Here is a 17,104-nt window from a genome sequence, read left to right as displayed (position 1 = left end):
TTCCATTGGCTTTAATGAGAGCTAGATTGGATCCTAAATTAGTACCTTCATCCTTCAAATTGTTTTGGAGTGCCTATCCCCATCCATAATTAACGTAAACTGGCTGTGATAGTCATCAACAGGAAAATTACACCAAATGTCTTCAGTAGGTTTATTCCCGTTCTCAGTGAAGATGATAGAGTCTCAAAATTAACTTCAAACAGGGCTGCTTGTCTGTGTATCGTGATTATAAAATATCTTGATATATTTGTAAAGGAGATTTCAGTTTGAGCAACTTCTTAATTGCATGCCGGAAAGAAAAAGGTTGGCTGTGACCAAAGAAGGCCACACTGAAAAATCAGGCAGTACTAAGGAGCATGATTTGACTTTGTGGCTACATAAATCAGTATTTCAGTTTCTCATTTGGTATTCACTGAAACGAAAACATAATCTGAGTTAATTGCTCTTCCCCAAGGTGCCTTGTTGCGCAATGTTTTATAAAATTAAAGCCTGTTAAGTACACACGAAGAAACATACTTTAGATGCAGAACATAAAATACTAGCACCTCTAATTCTGCTGTCATGTATGGTTGATTAACCTGGTACAACAGAAGCCTTGGGGAGAGTTTCTGTGCTGTTAGAAAACATATTTCCACTTAAGGGAATTTATACAACAAAAGGATCTCACAAATTGCATTRTTGGAGGCTAGACTGACATTTGGGGCATGTGAGCTCTCTCACAAAATCCTCGAAGACCAGGGAAGAAAAAGACCCTTCATTCAACCTATGGATAGTTATCTGCCACTCCTGTGCCTTCCACAGCAATTAACAGGCTGTTAATCAAGTCCTATCCCCTTGCTCAAGCAGTGTTGCTGTTGGCTTCAGCAGGAATTTCACCTGGGCCTTGAGCGTGCATGGAGTGAAGAGCAGGGCACAGTGTGGGGAGATGCAGTTGTGGGTGAGAAGGTCACTGTGGTGTCACAGCCCTGGGCAGGGACACCATGACTCACCCATCAYTGAAACAAACCAAAGCTTAAAGGTTTGGCTTTCCTGGGTTCCACAGAAGTACAGATTTAATACAACGAGGGACTGCAGAGCTGGAAGGCTGCGTAGGGATGTCTGAGGTGGGAATGAGGTTGCCCAGGGTCTGCAGAAGAAGAACTGCACAGAGACCTCTCCATCCCTAAGCCTCCCCCAACTCTGCTTGCAGCTCTCGGATGCATCCCTGGGGCACGCAGGAAGCAGCAGAGAGCAGACAGAGCACATTAGCAGCTGCCTGTTTGACCAGAAGCTGTGCAGGAGTATGTGGGAAGATCAGGAAGGCTTATCAGATAGTTTACAGGAGTGAAACTGCCGAGTAAGGTATAGTGTGGGAGATCAGGGTACCTGCATGAAGACCAAGCTGGGAGATCGCCAGGTGTGCGTGGTTTGCATTAGAGCAAATTGAATCTTCTCTCATGACAAAAACAAGAATGCGTCTTTTAATAAAAGCAGCTTGTGTTTCAGGTTGCCATCTGGTTCTGCTTCTGACCTGTCTTGAGTCCTCACAGCTGGCCCAGTGACCATACCTTTTTGGGTTGTGTGTCAGCATGTCCCTTCTCAGCTTTTGCGTGCAGACGCATTTTTGATTTATTCATCCTCACTAGTGGCACCATGTCATAGCATTGAAATTTGGCCATTGGCCATAGCCAAATTTCAGTCAAGACTATATGAGGAAAGCTGAGGACATACCAGTGGGACAGTCCTGTCACCTAACTGTAGTAGTGTGCTGATGTTATGTGTGGGTCAATACYCCTAATACTGGTGTTTCCAGAGGGCCACTTCTCTGATTTGAATTAGGCAGCAGAAGGTAAAGGTTAGATCCTTCTCATCTTAGGACCTTCTTATTTTGGGCAGGTAATTGAAAATATGCAAAGTGACCTCTGGTTCCAGTCATTACCTCATGGTGAGCTCTAAGAGATGGTAACATGTTCAGGGAAAAATTTAGAGTTTTACACTACCTAGAAAAGAAGAGGATTTTTTTTGGCTTCACAAAGTATGACTATCCTATGACACCTGCATGAATGGTCCTTTGAGTCTCTGCCAGAAACGTTCTCAAAGTCTTACGTAGAAAAATACTAGATCTTCTAAAGGATACAGAGCTATATTACTGTGTTTCTGAGCTTTTGGAATTTTCCCAGGTTTCCTAAAAAATAGCACTAGTAGTTCAAAAAAGTTCTTCATCTTGTTCCTTTAAGACTCCTGGGGTAAATGTCCAGGCCTGCTGAAATGAGAAACACTTAACTTCAGCAGATACCGCCTCACCCCCTGCTCTGCTCCTACTTACTATTCCACCCACACTGTTTCAGAGCTGCTGAAGATTGCACGGTGGCCAGGGCTGGTGCAGGTGTCTGAGGCTAGGAATTGCAACCACTTCCTTTGCCAACCTTGAGCTTTGCAGTATCAGCTAAGGGGAGTAATGAGGAATTTGCCCCGTGGGTCAAACATGACATCCATTGACTCTGGTTTTATGCTGTGTAATTGATACTAGAGTTTGGCCCTCTAGAGTGGGATCTGTCTGCCTTAATATAGGGGTAAATTTTAAGAGACTGAGAAAGTTCCAAGAAATAAGACTTTGTGAGCCATTCTGTTCTTAAGCACTTAAAAAACTCGTTATTTGAATATGTTGACCTTAATACTCACTCACTTATCTGACATGACCTCTATGAATACTCTGCACATGGTTAAAGTAATTCTGGCATTAACAAATGTTTTCAGGCTTTCCAAAGCCTTGCACATTTCAAATGGTCTTTCTTACTATCTCTGTTTGCAAGATCACCTACCTAGTCTTATAGCAATGCTAGCTGTGAGCTATGGTGGAAATGTGCTGGTGTATAAATCCTGCCATTCTGGCTCTTTGAACATGAATGCTATCAGTTTTCAAAGTTAGCCAGATAGGCCAAACATATTCCTTTGCATGATCCTTTCGTTTGATCACTGGGGGTATATCAACACCTGGTAATTCTGCAAGGTGTGCTATGGTGGAGTCTGTCTTTCTCTATAGAATATTGAAAAACTCCAGAGATATGTTTCTGTTTACCTGAAATTAATGTTGTGAATAATGTGGATGTATTCCCCCTGCCATCCCTGTAGTTTACACACAAGGAAACAGCAACAGTGCAGTTTATTTGATAGACCCCAGCTCTGAACTAAAGTATTCTTGGCTTATAGCCCTTTGCTCAAACCCTTTCTCCTTCAAATAAGGGCCCAGTATTTTCAGAGTAATAATAATGAGTGATTTGTGCAAGTGTAATAGAACAATGCCATATGCTTAGGTTCTCAGGCCAAATTCTGGTTTTGGCATTACTCCACTGGCTGTAATAAAACTAGGCCAACAAGAGCATTTGACCTGGTATGCTTCTTGTCTTTTTGGACAATAGAGGTGGTCTTATGTTTTTAAAACAAAAATTCTTCACTGGGATGGTTCAGTCTTTGTTTCATACCTATTAGAAACCACTGGAAGGGGAGCTGGGGCCCAAAATGTAGGCTGACAACTGTCTAAAATGTAGTGGGAAGAAATTTAGCATTTTGGTCTCTAAGGAAATTCTGACGTTTTAACATTAATTTTTACCTCGAAATGTGATACACKGGAATTTCATCATTTCCTACAGAAAAAGAATTCTCTGTCTCTTTTGTTAGGAACGGGAAAAAAAACTTCACCTGAACATTTCTCATCAAAAAGAGACTCTTCAACATTCCTGTAAGCAATGGTAGAAATGATGGTAGATGGTAAGCTGAGATGGCCAGAAGAGGTTTGTTTCAACTCATATCAACATCTCTTTGCATTTCTTGACAGTGGAAGGTATTTTATGGGAAATAATACTTAGAAGCCTGTCATGTCATGGTYCCTGGATGCCCTGCTTATTGTAGGGTGGATTGAGAGTATTAACTTCTGTGAAATGTGATTCCTACAAGGAATATAGAACAAAATAGAGGCTGGAGTTTGGAAAAACTCCCGTGAGGCAGCATGTCAAAGGAGAAAGACCTTTTTTCTAACTGATTTTCATCAGGCCATTTTGGTTTTCTTCACAGTGAAAAGTTGCATTCAAATCGAACCATTGCAAATGACATACTGAATGGCATTCCTGCTGGAAAATATATATCCATCAAAAGTATATATATATATTTATATAGTTAAAATGAACCTTTTTAATGTGTAAAACCCACAGCTTTCATCAGAAATTCATGTCAGTGGAAAATCCTTGAATACCTCAAACCTAAGTCAGTCATGGTCTTGATCACTAGAATACTTGAGCAAACAGCTTACTCCAGTTCTGAGAGCACTTACTCCATTTTCTAGACAGACAAGCAGTATAAGGGAAAAGAAAATTATTTGTCATAGGTCACAAAAAGTTAGTATCAGAGATGAAAATGGACCATCCATCCATAGCATTCTGGATTGATGCCCCAACATTCTCATGCAGCTAACTTCATTCATCATTTATATATTGCTTCTTATTGAATTCCCTGAGTTGTTTGTTTGTTTGTTTGCTTACTGTTTTTCATTCTTTCTAGAGAAGTAGGAACAAAAGGAAAACAGTGTTATTAACAATATTTTCTATGAATCTGATGCAACCATCTTTAGGAAGGACTGAGAAACTTTCCTGAGAAACCTGGAAAAAAAATGCAAAATACAAATATTCTCAGTAAAAACTGCTCTCCTGCTGTGAGAACTCTCTCTTCTCTCATTGTGCTAAACCTCTCAAAGTAGCTTGAAATTTATCTTGAAGTTCATCTGCATACTGTCTAGAGTATGTTCATAAAATGCAAACTATAAAAAATAATCATAAGTTCTTGAAGGAACTTTGCTTTTGCTACTGAATTTAGGGGAAGAATATACTTTAGAAGATGGTGAAAGGGTTGGTCTTTAAAAAATAAAGAAAGATAGGCTGAGAATGGAAAAGAAACACCTTGTTAGAGGTGTCTGTGAGAGGAGAAGAAAAAATGCCTGGATATTACACAGAGTGTATGTTATTCTCCAGCRTTATTCCCATACTTTCACTAATAAAACAGGAAAGAAACTAGGGGGGAAAAAAGCAAAAAAAAAAAAAAAAAGCTTTCATTATCTTGCAGTTTGATTCTACTTTTTTTTCTTAATTGTGAACCAGGAAACCTAGCAATATGTTCATGACATACAGAAATATTCTGTAGGAGGTAGTTATGTCTAATCAAAGTTTTTGGACTAGGTACTGCACAGGGATGTTATTTATGACAAGATATTTGAAAGGACAATGAAATGAGAGAGCATCTTTGATGCCCAGTGGGAAACACGACAAGTTAGAAGTTATAGAGATTGTTTTCATTTTGCATTCTTTATGGAAAAAGACAAACATTTTCTGATTCTTTTTCAAATACTACAAGTGTTGTTATTGTTTTTTTCTCTAAAATTAGTACAAAGAATAAATTCAATGGAAAGCAAACAGAAACATAGTTCTAGCTATCTAAAAATTAGGAATCCAGTCTAATCAGGTCCCCCTGTAGTCAGTGGTCTAGGATGGGCACTTGCAGTTGCATATTCATCCTACTTACCTTTGACTATGTTTCATGACGTGATGACTAAARTCAGATCTGTTTCTCTCTTTAGAAGGATCTTGACAACTAGTTTWCCTTAACTTTTAGACAGTATCACTTATTTGCAAGAGGCTTCATCTCAGGTGAAATTCTTGTCTCCTTAAAGTCAGTGACAGCAGTATAAATGATTTAGATGAATGCTCAGGATTCTTTCATTAATATTTCATTTATGTGAATCCTTTGGCTTTCATTGGGAAATGACTGATTTGAAATATTTTAAATAAGCAACGAATGGAGAGCTGGTATCATCCCACTTAAAATAGTTACTGTATAGCGGTCTTTATCTGAGCTCATCACACTCAGCTTCTTTATAGATATTAGAGAAAAAAGTAGCCATATTTAGAGCATTATTTGTCTCACTAGTTTTTGCTGTCTGGTTTGGGATGAAATAAATTGCAGCCTGGAAGTGCCTAATTCTCTTCATTGTCTCATGAGACAATCTAGACTCTGTAGATCAGTTGTGGATGTCTACACTGTAGTCATTTCCATTTGACCAAGTGAACCTCTGATCTTAGTCCTTTTAAGTGATATTCCAGGATTTTTAACCATTATTATCTTTCTGTGTTGATTTCATAGTGAACTGGTATGGTTCTCCATTTATAAATTATTTCACATCAACAAGAAAAGACACCAATTTTAGACTAAAATGTATCATAATACATATGCAAGGATCTTACTAATTTTTTTTCTAATCAGTGCCATGGAAAATGTTATCACTACTTTTGAATAGGTTTGATAGTGCACAAAACAACCAAAATGTTTAATTTTGCCAGGTTCTTCTTTTCAAATGGATAACCATTGTTAAGATATCCAGTAAGAAGAGTCAAATATACTGGTTTTGCTGCACATCATTGTTTATACCTTACTTTGTCTTTAGACTAGAGCAAGATTATCCTATTATTTTTACACTCACTACAAATCCTTCTCACAAAGATGTGCCAAAGAGAACTTWATATGAATGGTAACTGAGCCCAGAGTTTGTAGCACATCTGGGAATGGACTCCAAAAATATTCTCTGGAAGGATGAATATGTGGAATAAGGTCAATCAGAAAGCTACTTTCTCTATGACATTGCTTGGGGGGATTGCATATGTAACTAAAGTTAATTGTACACTCCGAAACTTAGGCAATTTCTGCTTATATATTGTCTGGGAGAATGTTTATTTTGGCAGACATCAGGTGAACATTAATACCGTACCTTAGCTTACATCAGGCAAACAGTAATGCTAGTACAGACAGGCTCTCCTTCAATATTGACAGCAGAGCCTTCAGAAACCTAGTACTTGTTAGTTGATTTGGTAGRGCTTTGTATTTGGGATTTTGGTTTTCTATTTCTGGAAGCAGATTTGCTTCCTCTGTGAAATTCAGGACCTCATTTGGATCGGGGTCTTGGGACATGAAAATTTAAACCATGATCCTACCTTTAAATGTATTATTACCATTCAGGAATGGAGATCCTTACATTTTTATATAAAAAAAAAAATCATTCTATTTTAAAAATATACATATTTAAARTATATTATATTTTAATGGATCAAAGTATCATCAGATCAATACCCTGTAGAGATCAAAAAAGATATGTTAGTTTTTGGGACTTAATAGGAAAGGAATAGAAGACAAGCAAGAGATCATCACTATATCCCTGGATAAATCCATAGTACTTCCACAATTTCTATATTGTGCAYAGGTCTGGTTTCCTTCCTTTCAAAGAAAATATGGTAGAACAGAGAAGGATAGGAAACTGCTTCTGAATGAGAGACTAATAGACTGGAAATCTTAAGTCTTCACATTAAATCACTTAAAAAAGATGTGGTACAAATTCACTGTTCATGAAGAAAGCAAATAGGAATGGTTTTTTTTTTTCTTTTTTTTTCTCCTGGTAAAAGAACCAGACTGCAAATGAAACTAGCTAATGCCAACTTTAAGTCAAGCAAAAAGAGAAGGTTATTTGTTCAATACATTGCTAAACTATGTGAGTCTTTGCCACAGGGTCATGTGAATGGTAGCTGGCCAAACTGGTAGAAGAAAAATCCTTCCAAGGTTATTTAATACATAGACCTCCCCTTCAGCTAGGGAGCTCCTTGAGGCACAATTTTTTAGAAGTTTACACAAAGATCTTCTGAAAAAATACCTCTCTTCTTTGCCTGTTCTTATGCTCATCTCCTATGCTAGGCACTTGCTATTGAATCCTGCTGAAGAGAGGGCTAACACCAGGCAGATCTTTGGTTTCATGTGCTATGACCATTCTTACGTTATATTCTTGTCTTTGCCTTCAGTAAAAGCTTTTTCACATCTGTGCTGTTATTAGTTCATCTGAACAATACTGGCGACCTTATTATTTTGTCTATGTCTATCCCAGACAGCTTGTTTGTACAGTAAGCCTATCTGAGCTATTACTGATGACAGTAAGTCCTCTGGATGACTATCAATATTTTAAACACCATGAAGTCTAATCTGGCAGAGGTCTATGGAAGGCAGGTGTTCTTTGATGGTCTGTCTATTGCTTCAGCTGACAACGTTGCTATTACAAGGAAAGACGCATCAAAGACAGAACAGGTACATCTGACTTGGGAACACAGGTAGTTGCTTTATTTTTTGGTAGCCTATTTACAACCTTTTTTTTCTGCTTTTGCTTTTTTTTTTTTTTTTTTAATTCCCAGTAATATTTTTTTTCTTTTTTCCCCCCCCCCTTTTTTTTTTCCTTCTTGAAAAGTCTTTTGTTCCCTTTAAACTTTCCTTATATGGACGGTTATGTCACCATGGTGTTGGCGGAATGGCTTTTATGGCAGGGTTTCAAAACCCAGTCACCTCTGTCAATCAGCCATTGAGTTAATAACAAAACAAGGACTGTTAAAGGTGTACCAAGGCAAAGCAGAACTGGAATTGCAGAAGAACAACTTCTAGAAGRGCCCAAGGGGAAAGCTGAATAAACAAGGGCTTCCAGCCTGTTCAAAAATGTGTCAAAATGACGTCTGCAAAATGTAATAATGGCTTAGTAGAAACTCAGACCATACATTGTCCAGTAAAATATGAATGTAAAACTGGAAAACTGCTGTACTTCTAACCAGGTGCTTTGGAATCCGCTATTTGACTTGGATTTCACTGAGTATGTGAAGAGGCTYCTTTTAATATGGAGAACTGATTTCCCTCATTATTTCAGTTTACCTTTTTATTTTCTCTGTATATTTATATTATGATGGTGTTCGGTGTTCCTCAGCTTTCCTTTTGCATTCATTATGAGACCTGGATTAATCCCTCAGCTGATGTAACCCTGCACACTTCATTAGCACCAATTTGATTTCCATGAGGTGAGGATGTGATTTTGGACAATTTTCACCCACATTTTTCTCCATTTWTTTTTTTTTTTTTTTTTTTTTTTTCCCCTTTCTGTCCTTTTGTTTATGTAGCTGCAGAAAAAAAAAATCTCTTAGATATGCCTTGGGATGTATAGGAAATCTTCAGACTGAAGATGGAGTGTTGTCTCTGTTTGCAAGGGCCAAGCTTTCACTTCTTATTTAATGAGGAGTTTCAAATTAAAAAAAGTAGATTTTAAAGTTGTATACTATAATATTCTTAGACTGTTACTTTAAAAATCTATCAGAGATATATCTTATGTTTTTGCAGCTGTATGGTTCTTAGGCAACCTAAGGACCATTTATTGGAATTTCTGACTGAACTTTTGTTTTTATAGGTGTGTAAATGTGTTATCGAAGATATTTTGGCATTTTAACCAAAGACTTAAATTTTGTCGACTTTAGTTAAAAATGTAACTCTCTTTTTTTTTTTATTCTTCAGAAAACTTGTGTGCTTGACAGGTGCTGTTGGTCTTACAGTGAGCCTTTCAAAGAATTTATTTTATTAAATGGTTGTTTGGGCTGAAAAAAATGAAAACACAATGAGTTAAATCTAGTACTTGGTTACACCAGTGTGAACCTGGAGTAAAATCATGGAAATTGGGGGAATTTTACAGCTTCTGCATCTATAAAAGTGAAAGTGGAAGGTTAGGTTTGGGTGGACACAAAATGTGTCGTGACACTTTACATGAAATCTGATCTCTCCTGTTTTTCATATGGCTGATGCCATTTTTCTTTTACAAATGGTTTCTTTYTTTCTTCAGTGCAACTTAGTGCTTTTGCTATTCTGATGCCATAGAATCACAGATTGTTTGAGGTTAGAAGGGACCTTTGGATATCATCTAGTCCAGGAATATTACAGATATAATAATTAATTGATGGCTTTTATGTTTTTAGATGGTGATGTTACCCTAAAAATAATATTCCCTTCACTCGTTCACCTGTAATCTTAGATGCCTCAGATATCTTCAAATAYTTCAGGACAAAAAGCGCTTTGCTGTGGCCAAGAGAAGAGCACAGGATTTCAGATGAATSTGAAATGACCTTCTCGCTCAATCAATTGATTTTCATTAACTTTTATGATGGAATAGAACAGCCACTGGAAGGATCATGCATAGTGCCCAGAAGGAGAAACAGAGTTAGCTTGTTGGGCCGAAAGATGAGGAGGATAATTACTACCACTTTAACACAAAATATACCTGTTTCTCTAGGTCTTTTTGGACTTGATTTCTAGCATGACTGAGTAATATTCATGGTTTTGAACAGTCTTCTTTCCTGAATGCCAGTGCATCTGGAAAGAGAATCCAACCACTTTCATTAAGAAGTAGATGTACRTATATATATACATATATCACCCAGCAAAGTGTTAACAAAAATTACTCTTATATTATAATTAAGGAGATTTAAAGCCTAGCTCTCTGACACTTCAGTCAGTGCGAGCTTTGCCATTGACATCATTAGGAGAAAGATTCATTTGATCGTTCCCATGAGTGCACTGGAATAGTGTTTCAGTCCTGATTTATCTTTATGCTTGACTGCTTTGAATCTGTAAAATTTGTCTAGAGTTTGACTGAAGAGAGGCATAGCCTGCCTGGGTTAGCTTTAAAACATGATACTGGTGTAGCAATAGAAAACTTGATTTCTTCAAGTTATCCGGGAAGTGTTCCATGTAGCTGTGCCCAGATTACTGTGCAAGGTAGTACTGTGTTTAGTTAAAGCCAGCTCAGAGATGCTGCTTCATATCACAATTATGGGAAGACAGAACCACAGAATAAAGGCTGGGAAGAGACTTTAAGATGACACCTATTGTATCTGCCTGCTTGGACACATGATTAGGGTACTTAGACTATCCTTGACAGATTTTTTGTCTAAAGAGCTTCAAAATTGAAAGGGACACCACATCATTCCAGACTAATCTTTTACTCCCAATCACTATTTTTATATTTAGAATCTTTCACACCCCCAAGTTACACCTCTGGTAGTTTGATTTAGTTATTGCCCTGTTCAAAATGGTCAAGAAATATATCTTATGACTGTAATATTTTAAAGAACTACAAAAAATGCCTTATTATGAAATATTTAGCACATTATAAAAACTAACAGACCACTTTTCCTGCCTTGTGTAAAACTAGCATGGCTAGTGGGTCATGGTCAGGGTCAAATCTCCAGAAGTTCAATGAGAAACTGCTGAGGTTGAATTTGTCTCAGTGATCAGCAGAGCAGGGTCAAAGCAAGTCATACAGGTTTACTTTCTCGAGATGTCCTCTGGCTGTGGATTGGGCGTAGATGAACAATTTGCAATAAATAACTACAGCTTGATTCAGGCCTGTTCACAAGCACCACCAGAGTTGTCTTAGTGCATCCTTCCAGACTCCAGTAGCTGTTCTAGAAGGCCTTTGTATTTCATGAGATGTCTTTAATATGCCAGGACATTTCAAATGACATTAGGCATCAGTGTTTGGTCAGATGAATCCTGCTTCTCATTCCCATAATCATACCTAAAAGAGGGCCTCTCAGTCTGTGAACTAACCTCTGCTTCTTATATTTGCACAGCTGAAAGTTGGGTAAACTGAATTCCAGTCCAAGGGTTCGGTCTGCAAATCTTTGCTCCCGCAAACAGTCTATATCACTCGCATTATCACTGGTGGTGTTTCAATTAACCTCACTAAGTGCTACTCGATCCAATGGATTGTTCAAGATAGAGATGAAAGGAGTGAGGTGCGCTGAGTTAGCACTGGCCACTGTGTGTCYCTGACATTTCTAACTTCAGGAAGAACAGAGCTGGCTTGGTTCTCCAGTTATTTCCTCTCCATTAAATGGTTCCACCTCTCCCTGGCCCACCCTTCCCTCTTCCCCTTCCTCCGTTGTGTCAGAACTGACAGCAGAGCTGGATGCTGTTGAGGCAGGACTTGGTGCAACCYCAAATACATATTTGTGGATAATAAATTCAGACCCTGAGCGAACACCCATCACGCAACAGACAAGTACCAGGTGGGTGCTGGAAATGTGGGACGTGAGTTCATTCAAAGGATGCTGGGGCTGTAATTTACAATCTCCTAGTGCATGTTATTTTTAAACCCTTGATTCATTAACACTTTTCTAGATGTAAAAGTGGTTCATAAATCGATTGGTAGCCAGGAAAAATGAGCGGCAATGAGGTCATTTCAGTCAGAATGGGCTCATTACCATGCCAACTGTTTAAACTTTTTTGAAGCCAGACTTTTCCTTTTTTCCCCTCCTTCAGTCAACACAGACTGAGGGTCTTTTGATTGGGTTGTTTCTGGTAGGATGAGAAGAAATTAAAAACAAAATAACAGTGTTCAGAAAAGGTGGGGAAACAGCAGAAAGAGAGATACTCTGAAATTTGAGATACACTTGAGGGTCATGTACTTACTCATCTTATATATGTTTATGTCCAAGACTTGACAGAAGATATCTGTAAGTTTGTCCCTTAGGAACTGCATGCCAAGTTGAGAATGGGCTCCATCCTCTCTTGCCCCAGTATGGTTCACAAGTTTTGGCAGGGACAAATACTGATGTGACAGCAAACTAAGAAGTGACAATATGCATTGCATGAACACAGTTACTAGAGCTGTCTTCTTTTTCTCTCCATTTGAGTAGAAGCACAGTAAGGCTACATCTTAATTGAAAATCTGATCCCCACACTTAAATTAATCAGATCATGAAACAAAGGGTCAGGATGCAGATCTTCAGAAGGATGCAGTAACTTGTAGTGTACTGAGATATGTCTTGGTGACTACAGCCAGCTTATGGGATCCTCAGCTCTGGGCTAATGAAAGAGACCGCCAGGATGAGATATGCATAAGTGTGTATTCCTAAGGACAGATAAAGTCTTTCAGTGAGGTCTAGTTTGAATGAATGAAAAGTAGGATGTTTTGGGGACTTTGAGGTAGTGAAAGATCATGAATTGCTCCACTGATACATTTACTTCTGAGAGGATAATATACAAGCCTTGTCTCCCATTCATTCACTCTTGCCCTTTTTTCCATTTGGTGGTAGTAACAGCTTGATCAAAGGAAACTTTGTCTTGCTTTATCTCAGCTGACTTTAGGTATCCAAAATAGAGGCAGCTAAGTCTGAGTTAGTCACTCTAGGTTCCTTTTAATGTCAATAGAGATAAACAGATATCTCCAAAGAGCAATCAATCTGATCTAATTAATCTCATCCTATTAGGATAAGATGAATCATCTTCTCTATATGCCTCTTTCTCTCTATTGATGGTAAAGGGAACCTAGGGTAACCAAGTTAGATGTAGGCATCTGTGCTGTAGATGTTTTGAGATAGGGAGATGACTCTAATCTCAAGGGAACCCCCATCCTGAGTTTCAAAATGGATAACAGTTCCAGAGAACTTATTGCAGAACTAATAATAATGCCTGAAAAATAAATTAGGATGTTCTGGCATGAAATATGCAGCATTTTGTTATGAAGACTATGAAATCCTAATCAACACAATGAAAATTGCCAGTAGGAATATTTGAGACATTGGTACTTTCTATTGCTGTAGGTTGGTGTGTTTCACGCATTGCTTATTCTGCAATAACGATCCGAGTCACCAGCTTTGTGCTGGTGACAAAAACTGTGCAGTCATCACTGTGTTCTTCCTACTCCTTTCCAGCCATGATTAACTGATTCAGKTTAGGGGACCCGTGAAATATGGGTTTAAATGAAAGGATTTGGAGCGCTAGTTTTGAACTATTCAATGTGTCTCTAGTCTCAGACTAAATGGACCTGTGCAAGGGGGATTCATCTCATACAGTAAAGCTMTTCAGCAGGGAGATTTAGCTTCCATATTCAGGAATTTCTGCAGGGAAATCTTCTCCTGAGGAAGACATCCACACATAGGACGAACGACCTTTCTTTTTTTTCCTCCTTTAAGTGTAGACAGACCCACTATAACTGATTTTGACTAGATAACTGACTTCTACCTCRCCAAAGACTGTAAATCTTGGAGTAATGTCCATGTTTTCATCTAACTGATTAAGTACTGTAGGGGGATATACAATGGGAAATGTATAWGTCTGGAGGGAAGGAGGCAAATTTCTGCTTGAGAAGTGATGAAGGTGTTATGATCAGAGGTGTCATTCTAACTTTTCATTAAGCCTTATGTTGAGCACAAAGGGATAATACTTCACCAGCTCCACTGCTGGTATTGTTTCCACCATAGTTGGTTAATCAAGACACTATGGATATTAGACTAGGGGAAGATCTTTTGCTGGTAGCATGCCTCTTCAGCAGTTAGGTTTCTCTTTACCAGATAGGAGATGACAGCGTAGATAATAYGAGCTTCATTCTCCCCTCATTTGTTTAGCCTCCCCTGACATTAACGTTAGCTGCATATCAGTATTACCTTTCAGTTGTCATTATCTGGTTTTGGCAGGCAATTTTAAGGAATTGCTTTCTGAAATCGGTGTCAGATGCATGCTTACTACAAAGCCAAGGTTCATTATAGAATATGAATAATTCCAGGTGCTTGTGTTAACATTGCTCTGAACTGAATCCAATCTTTAAGACCAAAATGCTTATTCTTAGTTGTTTTTGTACACAAGTGGAGGCCAAAAGATATCTGTTTCAGTTTCTTGTAGCTGAATTAAGGATGATTCTTCTTTTTAGCAATTTGGCTCTGTGACTCAAAGACAACTAAGAAGCAGATATGTTGAGTAAGGACACTTCTCTGCTACCTACCATATTTCAGAATTAATTCATTTTGTGACATTTTGTAACAGGATATTACAGAATTTTCGGGTGTCAATATAAATGATCAGATATCTCTCCTCAGTGTATTAGTATTAAAATTGCTAACGACCAAGGAAATAATTGTTCCTTTCAGTAGTGCTGTGAAAATGTTTTATACAGGCAGCTTGCAGCTGTTTTATGAATGCTTATACAGAGCTTGTGCAGAAGGTGTAGGTGAATTGGGGAGCCAGGAAATGCTTGTTTGCCCTGGGATTCTTTTTCTGAAAGTGTGAATAACACAATTTCCTGTTTTCTTGCTTTGTTACTCAGAATTAGGAGGAAAAGAAAAAGGTATAGAAAAGGGGGAAACGTTTCTTGTTTGACTGGAAGATATTTARAAGAACACAGGCTATAACGTTTTCCTTAAGGGCTGAGTGCTTGATATAAATACACAGCTAGACAAATACAGATGAAGTTTAATTACCTTCTTTCTAGCTCTAGCATAAAGAGAGAATAGTTCCAGAGATGGCACTAGAGCTACATTAGAGTTAAACTTTAAATAGATAAGCTGAAGAACAAAGCTATCTCCATTTGATGGGTGGAGAAATTAGACCCAAAATGATTAAAGACTGGAGCACTAGAAGATTTGGAGCAAGCTATCAGGCACCTGGCTCTGAGGCCCAGTAGCCTAGGCTAGCCAGGCTCATGGGGTTGTGTCTGCATTTTAATCTAAGCACAAGCCAAGCCTGCCTTTCCRTGTGTTATGTATGCAGAGAGCTGGGCTCCAGGATCCAGATCTCAGGCAGTGTCCTGGGAAACTCCAGCACTTCTCACTGCACACCTCTAAAATGACATTTAAAGACTCATTTACAACGGAGGTTTGATGCTCCTTTCCATCTCCCCAAATCAGAGGTGGTGATAAACTAGCATATGTCTTTAATTAGATTCTTTGTTGTGCAAAATATGAACACCAGTGTGGGAGCTAGTCCAGCCAGGACATCCTATATCTTCCAGGACCTCTCTGAACATCAGACAGAGCAATTTCCAGTGACAGTGAAAGCAGAATTACTCAGACTTCAGCATTTCTTTTTGACAGAAACATAACTCAGTACCTGAAATKCTTGCTTTAGAAAGAAGAATGCCAATAGGTCATTGCTTGACTCTTGGATTTAGTCATGGGAAGGTGTTGGAAGGGTCAGAGCTGAGACTAAAACCCAGTGGGATGTAACCATGCATCTCAGAGCAAATAGAGTGAAAATACACCAATGCCTATCCTTGCTTTGTTGGCCAAACGGAATTAAATTCTCACAAGATTTTGTCTTTCCTGAGCTATACCTTCCTCCTTCCTCTTTATTTTTCCCACTCTTTTCTTTCCCAAAGAGACTCAGTTCTCCAGCTCATTTCCAAACCTGCACTATCCCAGGAGAGCAAAATAAGTGTTTCATTCTCACTAGCAATCTTGATTTTAAACTTTTATTTCAATGATAGTCTGCGAGTATTCTTTTTTTTTTTTTTTTTTTTTTTTTTTGCCCTTTTTAATTCTCTCTCCAAACACCAAATGAAAGAGGCCAATTTTCTGGCTAGTTTTCAGGCAACTTTCATCCCTTTCCTGATACACAGCCCACTATACTAATAGCTTCATCATCTCAATTTCACACTTCAGAAATGATGCAGAAATGTAACTGGGACATATGTATTCAGAAATGCTACCAGAAAGAACAGACTTGCCCCTTAATATTACTTTTTCTGAGATAAATTGATTTTATTTCTTCCTAAAGCTATTAAGTTGAAGGAAGCAATGTGCATCTTGCATAGATAATGCACTACATTTCTGTGAATTCTCCATAGACCCATTCTCCCACCTTCTTTGAGTCCTTTTTCTTCCAGGCTTTGAAATCAAATGAAGTATTTGGTAAAAATGTGGTGAGAACTCCTGGATCCTGAAGTATTGGTTCTGTGTCTAAGTATCAAATAGCATTCTGAAAGTGAGTTAAAATTGCATATCAGTCTATATGTTACAGGCATCCAGTCTTTATATATAATAGCCATCGCTAATATTATATACTTATATTATTGTGTAGCTATAATATTCAGGCAAAACACAAAAGGTCACGTTTTCAATAGGCAATGAAAAATCTGTAAATTGTTCCTTGCACAAATGATCTCAGGTAATGGTTTTCATAGTGATGACTTTATTCAATATGAGACATTTGTACAATGTCTTTATCTAAAGCCTATTCCAAACAAAAGACTTTGATATCTCAAAGCCTTTGCTATTTCCAGAATAAATGCTTATTCCTCCTGTTGTTGCTGGCCAGACTAATCTATATTAACAGACTGTGGGACGTTTACTTCTAGCAATGGCATATTTTTTATTAATTCAAAACAGTCATTCAGTGGCTCCATCTTTCTTTCTTTCTTTCTTTCTTTCTTTCTTTCTTTCTTTCTTTCTTTCTTTCTTTCTTT

This window comes from Nothoprocta perdicaria, unplaced genomic scaffold (assembly GCF_003342845.1).
Source record: "Nothoprocta perdicaria isolate Ctin4 unplaced genomic scaffold, notPer1 scaffold_89, whole genome shotgun sequence".
Lineage (NCBI taxonomy): Eukaryota > Metazoa > Chordata > Aves > Tinamiformes > Tinamidae > Nothoprocta > Nothoprocta perdicaria.
The sequence above is the reverse complement of the archived record's forward strand: the minus strand, read 5'-3'. Positions refer to the sequence as shown.